This window comes from Bombina bombina, chromosome 1 (genome assembly GCF_027579735.1).
Source record: "Bombina bombina isolate aBomBom1 chromosome 1, aBomBom1.pri, whole genome shotgun sequence".
Lineage (NCBI taxonomy): Eukaryota > Metazoa > Chordata > Amphibia > Anura > Bombinatoridae > Bombina > Bombina bombina.
Genome location: NC_069499.1, coordinates 1,475,283,994 through 1,475,302,330, shown reverse-complemented (window position 1 = coordinate 1,475,302,330; position 18,337 = coordinate 1,475,283,994).

The following is an 18,337-nucleotide window of genomic DNA, read 5'->3' as shown; positions in this document are numbered from 1 at the left end:
CTAACAAAATTAATTAACTCTTATTAAATAAATTATTCCTATTTAAAGCTAAATACTTACCTGTAAAATAAATCCTAATATAGCTACAATATAAATTATAATTATATTATAGCTATTTTAGGATTAATGTAGTTATTTGTAGGTATTGTATTTAATTAATGTATTGATAGTGTAGTGTTAGGTTTAATTGTAGGTAATTGTAGGTATTTTATTTAATTAATTTAATGATAGTATAGTGTTAGGTTTAATTGTAACTTAGGTTAGGATTTATTTTACAGGTAACTTTGTATTTATTTTAACCAGGTACAATAGTTATTAAATAGTTAAGAACTATTTAATAGCTAAAATAGTTAAAATAATTACAAAATTACCTGTAAAATAAATCCTAACCTAAGTTACAATTAAACCTAACACTATACTATCATTAAATTAATTAAATAAAATACCTACAATTACCTACAATTAAACCTAACACTACACTATCAATACATTAATTAAATACAATACCTACAAATAACTACAATGAAATAAACTAACTAAAGTACAAAAAATAAAAAAGAACTAAGTTACAAAAAATAAAAAAATATTTACAAACATAAGAAAAATATTACAACAATTTTAAACTAAATACACCTACTCTAAGCCCCCTAATAAAATAACAAAGACCCCCAAAATAAAAAATGCCCTACCCTATTCTAAATTACTAAAGTTCAAAGCTCTTTTACCTTACCAGCCCTGAACAGGGCCCTTTGCGGGGCATGCCCCAAGAAGTTCAGCTCTTTTGCCTGTAAAAAAAACATACAATACCCCCCCCCAACATTACAACCCACCACCCACATACCCCTAATCTAACCCAAACCCCCCTTAAATAAACCTAACACTAAGCCCCTGAAGATCATCCTACCTTGTCTTCACCTCAACGGGTATCACCGATCGGTCCTGGCTCCAAAATCTTCATCCAACCCAAGCGGGGGCTGGCGATCCATCATCCGGTGTCTGAAGAGGTCCAGAAGAGGCTCCAAAGTCTTCATCCTATCCGGGAAGAAGAGTAGATCCGGACCGGCAACCATCATCTTCCAAGCGGCATCTTCTATCTTCATCCGATGAGGACCGGCTCCATCCTGAAGACCTCCACCGTGGACCCATCTTCATCCGGCGACATCCAACTGAAGAATGACGGTTCCTTTAAGGGACGTCATCCAAGATGGCGTCCCTCGAATTCCGATTGGCTGATAGGATTCTATCAGCCAATCGGAATTAAGGTAGGAATATTCTGATTGGCTGATGGAATCAGCCAATCAGAATCAAGTTCAATCCGATTGGCTGATCCAATCAGCCAATCAGATTGAGCTCGCATTCTATTGGCTGTTCCGATCACCGGATGATGGATCGCCAGCCCCCGCTTGGGTTGGAGGAAGATTTTGGAGCCAGGACCAATCGGTGATACCCGGTGAGGTGAAGACAAGGTAGGATGATCTTCAGGGGCTTAGTGTTAGGTTTATTTAAGGGGGGTTTGGGTTAGATTAGGGGTATGTGGGTGGTGGGTTGTAATGTTGGGGGGGTATTGTATGGTTTTTTTTACAGGCAAAAGAGCTGAACTTCTTGGGGCATGCCCCGCAAAGGGCCTTGTTCAGGGCTGGTAAGGTAAAAGAGCTTTGAACTTTAGTAATTTAGAATAGGGTAGGGCATTTTTTATTTTGGGGGTCTTTGTTATTTTATTAGGGGGCTTAGAGTAGGTGTAATTAGTTTAAAATTGTTGTAATATTTTTCTTATGTTTGTAAATATTTTTTTATTTTTTGTAACTTAGTTCTTTTTTATTTTTTGTACTTTAGTTAGTTTATTTCATTGTAGTTATTTGTAGGTATTGTATTTAATTAATGTATTGATAGTGTAGTGTTAGGTTTAATTGTAGGTAATTGTAGGTATTTTATTTAATTAATTTAATGATAGTATAGTGTTAGGTTTAATTGTAACTTAGGTTAGGATTTATTTTACAGGTAATTTTGTAATTATTTTAACTATTTTAGCTATTAAATAGTTCTTAACTATTTAATAGCTATTGTACCTGGTTAAAATAAATACAAAGTTACCTGTAAAGTAAATATTAATCCTAAAATAGCTATAATATAATTATAATTTATATTGTAGCTATATTAGGATTTATTTTACAGGTAAGTATTTAGCTTTAAATAGGAATAATTTATTTAATAAGAGTTAATTAATTTCGTTAGATTTAAATTATATTTAAGTTAGGGGGGTGTTAGTGTTAGGGTTAGACTTAGCTTTAGGGGTTAATACATTTATTAGAATAGCGGTGAGCTCCAGTCGGCAGATTAGGGGTTAATAATTGAAGTTAGGTGTCGGCGATGTTAGGGAGGGCAGATTAGGGGTTAATACTATTTATTATAGGGTTATTGAGGCGGATTAGGGGTTAATAACTTTATTATGATAGCGGTGCGGTCCGCTCGGCAGATTAGGGGTTAATAAGTGTAGGCAGGTGGAGGCGACGTTGTGGGGGGCAGATTAGGGGTTAATAAATATAATATAGGGGTCGGCGGTGTTAGGGGCAGCAGATTAGGGGTACATAGGGATAATGTAAGTAGCGGCGGTTTACGGAGCGGCAGATTAGGGGTTAATAATAATATGCAGGGGTCAGCGATAGTGGGGGCGGCAGAATAGGGGTTAATAAGTGTAAGGTTAGGGGTGTTTAGACTCGGGGTACATGTTAGAGTGTTAGGTGCAGACGTAGGAAGTGTTTCCCCATAGCAAACAATGGGGCTGCGTTAGGAGCTGAACGCGGCTTTTTTGCAGGTGTTAGGTTTTTTTTCAGCTCAAACAGCCCCATTGTTTCCTATGGGGGAATCGTGCACGAGCACGTTTTTGAGGCTGGCCGCATCCGTAAGCAACTCTGGTATCGAGAGTTGAAGTTGCGTTAAATATGCTCTACACTCCTTTTTTGGAGCCTAACGCAGCCTTTCTGTGGACTCTCAATACTGGAGTTTTTTTTTATGGTGTGGCCAGATAAAAGCCAGCGTTAGCTACGCGGGTCGTTACCGACAAAACTCTAAATCTAGCCGTTAGTTACTATAAAATAAACCCTAAACTAGCTACTATATAACTAATAGTTACATTGTAGCTAGCTTAGGGTTTTTTTTTTATTTTACAGGCAAGTTTGCATTTATTTTAACTAGGTAGAATAGTTACTAAATAGTTATTAACTATTTACTAACTACCTAGCTAAAATAAATACACATTTACCTGTAAAATAAAACCTAACACCTAATACTACACTACAATTAAATAACTTACCTAAATTGAATACAAATAAATAAATTAAATACAATTAGCTAAATTACACACAAAAAACAAACACTAAATTACAGAAAATAAAAAACAAATTACAAGATTTTTAAACTAATTACTCCTAATCTAAGAGCCCTATAAAAATAAAAAAAACTAGCCTAAACTAAACTACCAATAGCCCTTAAAAGGGTCTTTTGCGGGGCATTGCCCCAAAGAAATCAGCCAATAGGATTGAACTTCAATCCTATTGGCTGATCCAATCAGCCAATAGGATTGAGCTTGCATTCTATTTGCTGATTGGAACAGCCAATAGAATGCCAGCTCAATCCTATTGGCTGATCCAATCCAAATAGGATTTGTTCTACCTTAATTCCGATTGGCTGATAGAATTCTATCAGCCAATCGGAATCTAAGGGACGCCATCTTGGATGATGTCCCTTAAAGGTACATTCATTCCGAAGAAGCTGTCGATTGAAGAGGATGCTCCGCGCAGGATGTCTTGAAGATGGAGCGGCTACGCGTCGGAAGGATCAAGATAGAAGATGCCATCTGGATGAAGACTTCTGCCCGCCTGGAGGGCCACTTCTGCCCATCTGGAGGACATCTTGCCGCTTGGATGAAGACTTCTCCTGGTAAGTGAATCTTCAGGGATTAGTATTAGGATTTTTTAAGGGTGTATTGGGTGGGTTTTATTTTTAGGTTAGGGCTTTCGGCAGCAATAGAGTTAAATGCCCTTTTAAGGGCAATGCCCATCCAAATGCCCTTTTCAGGGCAATGGGGATCTTAGGTTTTTTTAGTTAGGGTTTTATTAGGGGGGTTGGTTGTGTGGGTGGTGGGTTTTACTGTGGGGGGGGGGGGTGTTTGTATTTTTTATTTTCAGGTAAAAGAGATGATTTCTTTGGGGCAATGCCCCGCAAAAGGCCCTTTTAAGGGCTATTGGTGGTTTAGTTTAGTCTAGGGTTTTTTTTATTTTGGGGGGCTTTTTTATTTTTATAGGGCTCTTAGATTAGGTTTAATTAGTTTAAATATCTTGTAATTTGTTTTTATTTTCTGTAATTTAGTGTTTTTTTTGTAATTTAGCTAATTGTATTTAATTTATTTAATTGTATTTAATTTAGGTAAGTTATTTAATTGTAGTGTAGTGTTAGGTTAGGTGTTAGTGTAACTTAGGTTAGGTTTTATTTTACAGGTAAATTTGTATTTATTTTAGCTAGGTAGTTAGTAAATAGTTAATAACTATTTAGTAACGATTCTACCTAGTTAAAATAAATACAAACTTGCCTCTAAAATAAAAATAAAACCTAAGCTAGCTACAATGTAACTATTAGTTATATTTAGCTAGCTTAGGGTTTATTTTATAGGTAAGTATTTAGTTTTAAATAGGAATTATTTAGGTAATGATATTAATTTTATTTAGATTTATTTAATTAAATTTTATTTAAGTTAGGGGGTGTTAGGGTTAGGGTTAGACTTAGGTTTAGGGGTTAAATTTAGAATAGTGGCGGCGATGTTAGGGGCAGCAGATTAGGGGTTCATAAGTATAATGTAGGTGTCGGCGATATCGGGGGCGGCAGATAAGGGGTTAATAAGTGTAAGATTATGTGTGTTTATACTCAGGGTTCATGTTAGGGTGTTAGGTGTAAACATAAAATGTGTTTCCCCATAGGAATCAATGGGGCTGGGTTACTGAGTTTTACGCTGCTTTTTGGCTTGTGTTAGACTTTTTCTCAGACGCTCTCCTCATTGATGTTTATGGGGAAATTGTGCACGAACACGTACAACCAGCTCACTGCTCACTTAAGCAGCGCTGGTATTGGAGTGCAGTGTGAAGCTCAATTTTGCTCTATGGTCACTTCTTGCCTGTTAACGCCGGGTTGATAAAAATCCGTAATACCAGCGCTGTAGGAAAGTGAGCAGTGAGAAAGAACTGCAAGTTAGCAAAACACCACCCATAATGCAAAACTCGGAATCTAGGGGACTGTTTCTGCTTGGCTCAGTACAGCTGTGTATCTAACACCACAGGGGTAATCAGCTCTTGCTATTTTTCCCATTTGAAACGCATGTCGGAGCTTCATGTATTCAAACACAGCAGGGGTAATTAATTTTTTGAATATGCTTAAGCCTTAAAAATATTTTTCCCAGACCTAGCGACTGTTTTTTACAGGGGTCTGATAAGTTTATTACCCATCTTGGGCAGGAAATCATCTTTAAACAGAGCCATATAGTAAATCTATGAGACTAATTTACTTCAAAAGCTTTCCATACCAAGAAAAGTGGTTGCCATTTAAGTAAATCCTTTCTGATTGTCTTAAATAATGGGATATAGTTTGCCTGATAAAGTTGTGTAGAGTGGGATGTTAGTCTGATACCCAGATATGGAATATTTTCTTTTGCCCATCAAAGTTTATATCTAAGAGCTTTATGGTATGACCCGGAATATCTATGGGGAGGGCTTCACATTTGTCAGAGTTAATTTTGTAGCCTGAGATGGTGGAAACATTATGTAATATGTTGTATACATTGGGTAACAAAAGCATTGGTTTTGGCACGTCATCCGCGAACAGGGTAATTTTCCAGACCTGTGATGTCTGGCAAATTACGAATAGTTGCAGCTAGAGGTTCAATACAAATTGCGAAAAGAAGTAGGGATAATGGGCAGTCTTGCCTAGTACCATTTAAAATGTTTATTGTCGGTGACTGATGACCAATCGCTCTTACATGGGCCGTGGGGTTAGAATAAATACTCTTAATAGCTTTGATGAATGGACCCTTAAATCTCATCTTATTTAATACACTATACATGTAGTTCCAGTCCACTCTATCAAATGCCTTCTCTGCATACAATGACAGGAGCAGAGAAGGCACTTTGTGGTCTTTTAGATAGTCTATAACTGTAATCCTTCTCCTGACATTATCTGGGGCCTCCCTGTCTTTAATAAAACCTACCTGATCTGGGTGTATAATCTAAGGTAATATTTGTTTGAGTCTGTTCGCCAGAATCTTGGTCACTATTTTTTTATCCTGGTTAATAAGGGATATTGGTCTATAACTGCGGCAATGTCTAGGGCTTTTCCCCGATTTTGGTATGACAACTATTTTGGCTTGTAATAAATCTTTAGGTAGTGTTCGTCCTTCTAAAATGTGATTAGCAAATTGCGCTAGATGGGGCACTAAGGATGAGGAAAACAACTTATAATATTCGTTAGGTAGACCATCAGTTCCCGGAGCCTTTCCTGAATTAAGGTCTTTGATGGCCTGTAACACCTCATTATTAGTAATGGCTGCGTTTAAACTTTCCCAGTGGTCTCTAGTTATCTGTTGTAGCTTTATCTAGAAATGACTGTAATAGTGCCTGTGTAGTATCATTATGTGTCACTTTTCCATCATCATACAATTTACCATAATATTCAGCAAACGTGTCAACTATTTCCTGGGGATGGGATGTCAAGGAGCCATCTGAGCGGTGGAGAGTTGGGATAGACATTGCCTGGTAACTGTCTCTATTTTTTTGGGCCAGGTACCTGTCCGGCTTATTTGCAAATAAAAAATAATTAGTTTTTAGTCTCTGTGCCAATTTAATAGAGTGTTAGTTTAGGATGGTATTTAACTGTTGTCTTTTTTGTTGGAGTTTATGTAGGATGGAATTAGATTGTTTCCTTTTATGTTCGCTTTCAAGAGTTTTGATCTCTAGCTGTAATTGGGATGAAAGGGCATTGTATTTCTTTTTGTAATTAGATTTTTCCTTAATTAGTAATCCCCAAATCACTGATTTATGTGCTGCCCATACTGAAGTCGGGTTAGTAGTAGTGCCTAAATTAATTTTTCATTATTCTCCCATCGCACGTAATATATTTAGTTTGGACTTTGGGTCTTTTAGACTGGACGGATCAAATGTCCACATCTGTGTCCTTTTAGGATCTTTCAAACCCCCTAGATGCATCTGAGTGATAGAATGATCATGTCTGTATGTTAGCCGATAGGAGGATAGGTCTAAGAATTTGGCTGATAAAGATATAATCTAATTTTGAATAACTGTTGTGTGCAGCAGAAAAGTAAGTTGTGTCTGTTGTGACTCCATATAGAAGTTTTCATGTATCTAAAAGGCTGTGAGGGGATAAGGTATCTATTATATTTTGTGCTGTGGTCTTTAGTCTAGTCTGTTTCTTGGTAAGTTTTTAATTAGGGGTATATTGTAATGATTGGAGATCTAAGTTAAAATCCCCCGCCAGTATTATCCTCATCTGTGACCAATTGGTCAGGAAATGGGAAATATGTCATAGGAACACGTCTTGCTTCTCATTTGGAGCATAGATGTTACACAGCAGTATGTCAACTCTTTGTATTTGTCCCTGAACTATCAAATATCTTCCATCTTTATCTGAAATAGTCTTAGTGTGTGTAAAGTGTAGAGATGAATGAATTAATATTGAGACCCTCCTCTTTTTGGAGTCTGTCATAGAATGATAGTGTTGTTTGTAGTCCCTACTCCAGTATTTCGGTATTTGGTGTTTAACAAAATGTGTCTCTTGTAAGTAGAGAATGTTGATGTTGAGCTTTCTGTAGTGGGTCATAACTGTGCGTCATTTGAGATCCGAATTTAAACCTCTCAAATTATGTGAAAGTAACTTTATAGTGGGAAAAGCCATAGACAATTAATTTCCCTGTTGAGACGTGAAATGTATACCACCCCTATTTCCTCTAGTGCATGACATTTGTGTAAGTGACAACCCGTAGTTAATAGTAAAGACCTCTCCAACTACCCTCTTGCTCTGTATATTTTCTGAATATTATGTAAGTTTTGAGATTGAGGCCTGGGAGGATATACACTTATCTCACAATGACAGAATAACACAGTGAAAAACATAACAAATAACAAAAATAGTAACTGAACATTCGAAACTAACATCATATTTAACTGCTTACACACGTTAGTTAAGCAAATAAGGGTAAAGTACCATATATTTAATCATCTCCAATATTGGGGGATAATTAACAATGATTAATTAACACATATAATAACTATCACTGAAAACTTCAATATAGGGGGGGGGGGGAGCAAGACGCAAAGGTGCATGCTTACATGAAAACACCACACTCACATTGATGATTAGAGTCCCCTTTCAGGTTTTGAATTTCTTCCTTGTGGTTTTGGACCAGTTGGGTTTGCGCAAAGACACTTGCAGGTCTGCAGATGAAGCTTGTTGTGAAGAGGCATTGTCATCTTGTATCTCTGGAACTTCTAAGTTCAGGGCTTTACATATTTCAGGAATCTGAATCAGGAGTTGATCTAAGAGTAATCACTCTCCCGCCCTTGTTGATATGGAGGGCAAAAGGAAAGTCCCATCTGTAGATACTGTTGCTCCTACGTAGAAAAGAGGTTAGGAGCCGCAAGGCCTGTCTACGTTGAAGGGTTCTGATGCATAAGTCCTGAAAAAACTGAACTACATTTCCCTGATATTTAAAAGATGGGTTTTGTCTGGCAGCTGTCAGGATCAATTCTCTATCAGGGTAGCAAAGCATCTTTACAATTACATCCCTCGGCGGGTGATCTCCTTTAGGCTGAGCTCTCAGAGCTCTATGAGCTTTTTCTATTTGGAAGTCTTTTTCTCCTGTAATGGACCGGAAAAGTTGCTGTAGGTAGGGATGTAGATTTTTGGCGTTCACCGTTTCTGGTATTCCCTTAAGCCTAATGTTGCTTCTTCTGTTTATGTTTTCAATATCCTCCATTTTTTCTTGGTGGTCAAAAAGTATCTGTTGGTGGGAAGAAATGGAGTGTGCAGATTTGGAGATGTCTTCTACCATGACATCTTGGGTGTTGTCCAATGTATTAACTTGATTGCCCAATTCTACCATATCTTGCTTAAATTCAGCCAAACTTGTGGTAACATTGGTATGCAAATGATCAATTTTGTCCCAGAGTTTCTCAAAGTTAATAACAGTGTCCTGTTTAGAGACCAGGGATTGTATGTCACCTTTTGTCACAGGGGTACGGTCATCTAACTGAACCTGTGAACCCTCGGATAACCACAAGTCCTCATCAACTTCTGGGTCTTGTCTTTCTAGTTGTTTGCTACGTCTAGGTGTCTTCAGGTAGGAATCTAGTGCCGTTGTTTTTTTTCCTTTCTCAGGCCTAGTAAGGTTTTTAGAAGACATTTCTGGATATCTAACTGTTAACCTTTGCAGTGATTATAGGTGTTTACATACACTATTAAAGGGGATATAACTAAGCCGCCTTGTAGTTGTTTAGATAGTCCCTTCAGTGAAGACACTTCATCCAAAAGGTTTTAGGTAGCAATATTTCTAGGGAACCTCTATTTATGTTTGAGATAGCTCCTTTATCCTCTCCTTGTTTGGCCTCTATTTGCATTTTATAAACTAGCAATATGAGGAGGAGGATCAGCCTGCATTTTAAAGTCTGTCACTAAGTGCGCTGTAGAGGAACATGTATATATTTAGGTTTGGCCAAGTGGCTTCTTTAATATCCCCTTTTCATAGTATCATAAAGTGAATCTATGTTCAAAGTAGCCATCTCATCTTGCTTCTAACCTGTAATTCCAGATCGTAGCTCTGTTTGTAAGCCATGTGTGAGCGTCTCTTAGATGAATCCCTTGTTTGGGCATTTAGTTTGATTTTTGCTGCATAACAAAAATTACCATTCATTGTGGGCTCGTTTAGCAGGCGACCGACATCGACAGCAAAGACAGCTCACTTAGACGCTCGCCTCAGCTTCTATTTATTCCCAGGTGTCATGGATTACTCAACCAGGGTTCTGCCCAGCGCTTCCAAAGGACATTACTTGTCTCACCTCCTCAACTGCCATGCGGGTGTAGGCCGTATGATTATGGTGTCAAACAGGCACTACAGGAGGTTCCAAAACGTCCAAAAATTAGGTACGGACGCCCCACTCGCTAGTAGATAGCTTCAGATGTGAGGTTCACTCTATGGCAGTACCTTTTATGGGTTATTATCCACCTTTTCTCATGTTAGAAACCCTGAGCTCCAAGATCACACATCCATCACGGAGCTCAGTTAGGCACCACCCCCTCCATACTCACCTTTAAAGGGACAAGAAATCCCCCAAAAATATTTTATGATTCAGATTGAAAATAGAATTTTAAAAAAGTTTCCAGATATCTGGATAGGTAGCGTGCCCATGCCTGAAGCACTACATGACAGGAAATAGTGCTGCCGTCTAGTGCTTTTGCTAATGTATAACATTGTTGCAAAACTGCTGCCATATAGTGCTGCACACTCCTGACTTTACATCTCTGCTTTTCAAAAAAGGATACAAAAAATTTTTGATAATAAAAGTAAATTGGAAAGTTGTTTAAAAATTGTATACCTAAATCATAAAATAATTGTTGGGTTTTATGTCCCTTTAATGATAATTTGTGCAACAAACATTGAAAAACAAATTAATGTTTGTTGATGTTAGCTTAATATTGGCATTAAGCTGGGTGGTCAATAAAATCATCAATTAAATAGGGAGAACACGCCTATTAGTGTTGTTGCTCCATTTTAAACTTGGCTGAAGGGGTATTGGGTAAGGAGTATTGGGTAACATTATTAATGTGTAATATAATCTTGTTAGTGTTTAAAAAGACTAAAGTGCATCTTTTCATTTATTATGCACCTTTTTTAAAGAAATGGTGATTGATTCATGGAGTAGACTTCCAGTAGAGGTGATATGAACAAAAACTGTAGGGGAATTTAAGAATATGGGATTTGTATAAGGCTATTGTAAGAATGGAGCACATAGGAAGGAAACTCAGTTGGCCTTATAGTTAATATCTGCTTCCAAAATGTTTCTTGAAGAAATGGTGAGATTAGAAAGCCAGTTAGTGAATACAGATCAATGTGTGCTAAAAATTAGGGCTAATAAAAGGGATATGAAACCGTGCTCCTTTAGTAGAAAACAATGTTAAATATGTTAAAGGGACATGAAACCCATCACTTTCTTTCAAGATTCAGATAGAGAATACAATTTTAAACAACATTCCAATTTACTTCTATTATATAATTTGCTTCATTCTTTAGGTATCCTTTGTTGAATAAAAAGCAATGTACATGGGTGACCCAATCACACGAGGCATCTATGTGCAGCCGCCAATCGGCAACTACTGAGCCTATTTAGATATGCTTTTCAACAAAGGATATCAAGAGAATGAAGCAAATTAAATATACGTAAATTGGACAGTTGTTTAAAATTGCATGCTATTTCTTTCTTTTTTTTTTTATAATTTTTATTGAGGTTCAATTCAGGGTTTACAAGATGAATTATATTAATAAAAAAAGAAATTCAGAGAAATTATGTCAAAAGTTACATAATGGGAAATAACAATATGTCTAGAATACAAAGTCCTGTGATAAATTTCCAAAACATAAGTATGCATATTACTCGCCCTCACAGTCTAAATTATACCACTTTTGGGTCTCAAAAAGTGAACCTCTTTTCTATTTTTTTATTTTTCTTTAACTGGATAAAACTAACATAGCTAAATTTTAAACTGATATGGATAAACTTATGTATCTAGAGAAAAGTGTAACAAAATAGTTGAAATTTAAGTGTTATGTGAATACGATCTTGCTGCAGAGTTCCTCAAAGATCTAAGTTTTAAGTGTACACCCTGTTGAATAAAGGACTAACAGTCTGATCATTAAAAGATTACTCATTGGGTGCATCTTTAGCTAAAGCTTTCTGCTTAAGAGATAAAATATCATAAATCCACTGCTGAATAAGATTTATAGAGGCAAGGATATGGGGAGGAACAGAAATAAAAAGGAAAACAGATATCTCCTAGCAACAATTGAAAGGAAAAACTGCTACCTTGCTCTCCTGTACAGACCCCAGCACTCTTCTAGAGCTGACAGGAAGTTATGGACACTGCACAAATTAAGTAAAAAAAAAAAAAAATCATATATAAAAGGTATGAATAGGGTGGCCACGAGATTTATGTGCTACGCCATTAATTTAACGGCACCTCTTCTGATATAACCTAACTCACTTTGGACCCTGAGTGGCTGATCCCTACACCTATTCGTGTGGAAGTTCCTAAGCTATCTTTGCCCATTGAGGAGATCCCTATAGTACTTTATACCCTCCTGGTAGACTTTGAGACAGCGATACTACAGGAGATTGATCATGCTTTCACATGTTCCGGCTTAGAACATAATATGGCGCCGGAAGGTGACCTGCTTCCCTGCACTCGAGGCCCTTAAATTCTCTATACACATCATTCAGGTATGCTGGAGATCACAACGGACCTGACACCAACCGTTCACTGCTTAGAGATTTTTCGCTCCCTCCCGACTAGTTGCTCCTTGGGAGATGCGGCCGAAAACCCCAGGAGCAGACCTTGAAGCTACGGTGCTATTTTGGGGAGGACCCTTTAGAGACTGATATAGAAGAAGCCGGATTAGGTGTTTGGGAGGAGGCATTCAATAATCTGAGGGTGCTGATCGGAGCTATCTACAAAAATCTTGGTCGCCTCATATGGGGTTTTACAACAGGGCACTGCACGATATGCCTCTGGGACAAGATGCGGAGCTGGGCTCTTGGAAGCCTGGAATAAATCTGCTGGAAAAGTTTGGAGACAAAAGCTTCTTGGGACTGAGAGGGTTTGTTTCATTTCAGAGACATACTGGCACAGAATATCCTTGTTAAGGGAAGCAAGTTCACTGACATCCCCAAGATGTGTACAGCCTTTGCAGCGACTTTGCCATGATTTCCTATTCAACCGACAGTATCTGGAGGCAGCTACTTGGCATTTACAAAAGGTTGGGGTGGGATAAGCCCTAACTCTACTGACAGTTAATCCAAGCTGCAAACTCAGCAATCTACTGTGAGACTAACTCTGATAAAAAAGATATTCTCTTTCAAGTTACTGTTCTGTTTGCAGTTGGCTAGACTGGCATATTTTGCTGTATCCATTTTAAATACCTTCATTTACTAAGTATTAGGACTAATTCTCTTATACTGAAAATTGAATATTCACATAACCTGTTTGAACTCTGGTTTTTGTTTTCTGTTGTTCTGGTTATAAGCTATTTTTTTACTATTTTTTATCTAAGTCCCATTGATATATATATATATATATATATATATATATATATATATATATATATATATATATATATATATATATATATCGATTTCCCATACAGTGTTGATGAGTTAGGAAGAGCCACACATGTAGGATTTGATACTACACTGACATATAGTAATATAAGACCAAGATTTGAACATATCTGTCTTATTGCCTGTAGTTTTTTACTTAATGGAGTGGTCTGTATTATCATACTGTAGCTATATAAACATTGTAGTTGAATTCAATATTAGTTTATTGTTGGGAGACTTGGTTATCTGTTAGGAAATCTAATGAGTTGGTGATCTAAGCCCCATTAATATATATATAGATATCTCATAGAGCTTTGATGAGATAGGAAAATCCACACATTTAAGGTTGGATACTACACTTATATATAGTAACACAAGACAAAGCTTTGAATGTATCTCTCTTACTGCCTGTAGTTTTTATTTAAGGTAGAGATCTATCTTACAATATTGAAGATATATAACCACTAGAGTAGGCTCCAATATTAACCTATTATTAAGAGACTTAGTTATCTGCAGGGAAACCTAATGAAATGGTGACCATATACGGTGTGGGATGACCCCATGATATAAATGATGTACTTCTTAAAGGTTCCTTTTTAAAATTGGATCCGCCCCCCCCCCCCATAGCTATATCTGCTTACTGGATAAGCACAGGAACATAGATTTTAGTAAGAATATGTTTCTTGCAAGTAGTTTAAGTGATATGAGATTTTTGATAGGTGCATAGAGTAATGCTTTTTAGACAGATAATACATTAATCATGGACACAATACTCGTACTTGTATTTTTTCTGTTAGCTTATTCTAGTTTTTGCCCCTTAACAAATATATATGACAATACCCTTAGGTATTATGCAATTTTACTTGGTTAAATTTATCGTACTATATATTTTTATAGCACCTGTTAGACCCATATAGCATTAGACATATACTTCATCTGTTATTTTTAGAATATTTCCCTTCCCCCTATCATACTGACCATAAGGGTGAACTCATGCTCATTTATTATAGTAAGATATTTTGAGATGTTGAACAGAAGGAGCGTGTTTCGAAATATGTATGATTAGGAAACCTATTTGAGGTTGTATTACTATGTAAGTGTATCATTATATTTTGAGCTCCACTGGAAATGAGTTATTCTAGGCTTTATGTACATTATAGTTGTATAGTGTGGACATAGTTCAAGTAATAGTCTTTGCCCTTGTATTCAACTATTTTTGTCATTTACTGAATGTAAATGGTATTTTGTTATGTTTGAATATACCTCAATAAAAAAAAAATAATAATAATAAAAAAAAAAAAAAGGTATGAATAATACATTTTAAAATTTCTATTAAAGGGACAGTCTACTCCAGCATTTTTATTGTTTAAAAATATAGATAATCCCTTTATTACCCATTTCCCAGTTTTGCATAACCAATATCTCTCATCCTTTCCTGCCTTGACTATTTCAACTCCATCCTCTCTGGTTTCCCTAGCTGCCGTCTAGCTCCTTTACAATACATAATGAATGCCTCTGCCAGACTCATCTTCCTTACACGTCGCTCTTCATCTGCTGCACCTCTCTGCCAATCCCTTCACTGGCTTCCTCTTGCCTCCAGGATTAAACAGAAAATTCTCACTCTGACATACAAAGCCCTCAACTGCACTGCTCCCCTCTATATCTCTGACCTTCTTTCCAGATACTCTCCCTCTCGTCCCCTTCGCTCTGCTTACGACCTTCTACTCTCCTCCTCTCTTGTTACCTCCTCACATTCCCGTTTACAGGACTTCTCCAGATTGGCTCCCATCTTATGGAACTCTCTGCCTCGCTACACAAGACTCTCCCCTAGTTTTGAAAGCTTCAAGCACTCCCTAGAGACTCTTCTTTTCAGGGATGCATACAACCTACACTAATCTTTCCTAATACCAGTTCCTCTCCTTCATTGCTATCCACCATGAACCTCCTTAGAATGTAAGCCAGAGGCCTCTATTTATCAAGCCGCCAACTGCAAATACACTGGAATTCCGCAGCGTATTTGTGGCGAGGCTGATTCGCCATAGTTATCAAGCCCTACAGACCGGCAAAAGTAGAATATAGTGACGTAACATACGATCCGCCGGACCCAGTCCGACACAGATCGATGCTTACGTCACTACAGATGTTCCGAACGCAAGTTCGGAACAATCTGACTACTTTTGGTAGTTATCAAAGAACAACCAGGAACGCTCGCCACTATTCCGGCCCAGCGTACCTGGTTTTCAATCCCTGGAGGCGGCGGATCCCATAGGAATCAATGGGAGTCGGAAAGCTGTTAAAGCTTATGTTCGCTGCTGCCCGATATCCCATTGATTCCAATGGGAAGTGTCTGCACCTAACACCCTAACATGTACCCCGAGTCTAAACACCCCTAATCTGCCCTCCTTACACCGCCTCCACCTACTTTATTAACCCCTAAACCGCCGCTCCTGGACCATGCCGCAACTAAATAAAATGTTTAACCCCTAAACCGCCGCTCCCGGACCCGCCGCTACTAAATAAAATGTTTAACCCCTAATCTGCTGCTCCCGGAGCCCAACGCCCCCTACATTAAACTTATTAACCCCTATCCTGCCCCCCTACACTGCCACCACCTACATTAAACTTATTAACCCCTATCTTGCCCCCCTACACCGCCACCACTATATTAAAGTTATTAACCCCTAAACCTAAGTCTAACCCTAACCCTAACACCCCCTAACTTAAATATTATTTAAATTAATCTAAATAAAATTACTATTATTAACTAAATTATTCCTATTTAAAACTAAATACTTACCTATAAAATAAACCCTAAGATAGCTACAATATAACTAATAATTACATTGTATCTATCTTAGGGTTTATTTTTATTTTACAGGCAACTTTGTATTTATTTTAACTAGGTACAATAGTTATTAAATAGTTATTAGCTATTTAATAGCTACCTAGCTAAAATAAATACACATTTACCTGTAAAATAAATCCTAACCTAAGTTACAATTACACCTAACACTATACTACAATTAAATAAATTAAATGAATTAAATACAATTACCTACAATTAAATAAAATTAAAATTAACTAAAGTACAAAAAACCAAACACTAAATTACAGAAAATAAAAAAAAATTACAAGAATTTTAAACTAATTACACCTAATCTAAGCCCCCTAATAAAATAAAAAATCCCCCCAAAATAATAAAATTCCCTACCCTATACTAAATTATAAATAGCCCTTAAAAGGGCTTTTTGCAGGGCATTGCCCCAAAGTAATCAGCTCTTTTACCTGTAAAAAAAGAAATACCCCCCCAACATTAAAACCCACCACCCACACACCCAACCCTACTCATGCTATTTATTATAGTAAGATATTTTGAGATGTTGAACAGAAGGAGCGTGTTTCTTAGAACTCTTTTTTGTTGTTGACAAAACTGCTATTTCGAAATATGTATGATTAGGAAACCTATTTGAGGTTGTATTACTATGTAAGTGTATCATTATATTTTGAGCTCCACTGGTAATGAGTTATTCTAGGCTTTATGTACATTATAGTTGTATAGTGTGGACATAGTTCATGTAATAGTCTTTGCACTTGTATTCGACTATTTTTGTCATTTACTGAATGTAAATGGTATTTTGTTATGTTTGAATATACCTCAATAAAAAAAATAAATTAAAAAAATAATAATAATAAAAAAAAGGTATGAATAATACATTTTAAAATTTCTATTAAAGGGACAATCTACTCCAGCATTTTTATTGTTTAAAAATATAGATAATCCCTTTATTACCCATTTTTGCATCAGCCAATCTGATTTTTCCTACCTTAATTCCAATTGGCTGATAGAATTCTATCAGACAATTGGAATTCAAGGAACGCTATCTTGGATGACGTCATTTTAAGGAACAGTCATTTGTCGTTTAGTCGTCAGGATCAATGGATGCTCCGCGTCGGATGTCTTCAAGATGGAGCCGCTCCTCGTCGGATGGAAGAAGATAGAAGATGCCGCCTGGATGAAGACTTCTTCCTATCTGGAGGACCTCTTCTGGCTGGATTGGATGAAGACTTCTGCCCATCTGGAGGACCACTTCGCCCGGATTCGTTGAGGACTTAGGCCCGGCTTGGTGAAGATGGCTCAAGGTACGGTGATCTTCAGGGGGTTAGTGTTAGGCTTTTTTAAGGGGAGATTGGGTGGGTTTTAGAGTAGGGTTCGGTGTGTGGGTGGGGGGTTTTAATGTTGGGGGGGTGTATTTCTTTTTTTACAGGTAAGAGAGCTGATTACTTTGGGGCTATTTGTAATTTAGTATAGGATAGGGAATTTTATTATTTTGGGGGATTTTTTATTTTATTAGGGGGCTTAGATTAGGTGTAATTAGTTTAAAATTCTTGTAATTTAATATATGTAGGTTAATATATTTATTATAGTTGCGGGGGGTTCTGGGAGCGGCAGTATAGGAGGTAAACAGTGTAGTATAGTGTGGGTGCTTAGTGACAGGGTAGCAAGAAAGCTGTAAAAAAGCCGAAGAGCAGCGAGATCGATGACTGTTAGTTAACAACAGTCCGCTGCTCATCGCACCGTACTTGGTGCACGGCTTTTTGACAGCTTTCTTGATAATTTTGGCGAACGTATTCAGGTCCGCAGCAGCGATGTTAGGCGATCTTAGGCGAGCGTATTGGGGACGTCGAATGCAGGTAAGCAGACAGCTTGATAAATAGAGGCCTAGGAGCCATTTATAAAAACAATGGGTTACAATGCACAGGTGGATAGATTCCAGGTTGCTTGAAACCAGTGGGTGTGAAATGTAAGTGGCTCCGAATTGGGGTTTTGCCTATGTGTTTATCCAAAATTGTGTAAATCCTAACATGTGGACAAAAAATGTTACAGGAATGTCTAGAACCTGAATTCAAAATATAAG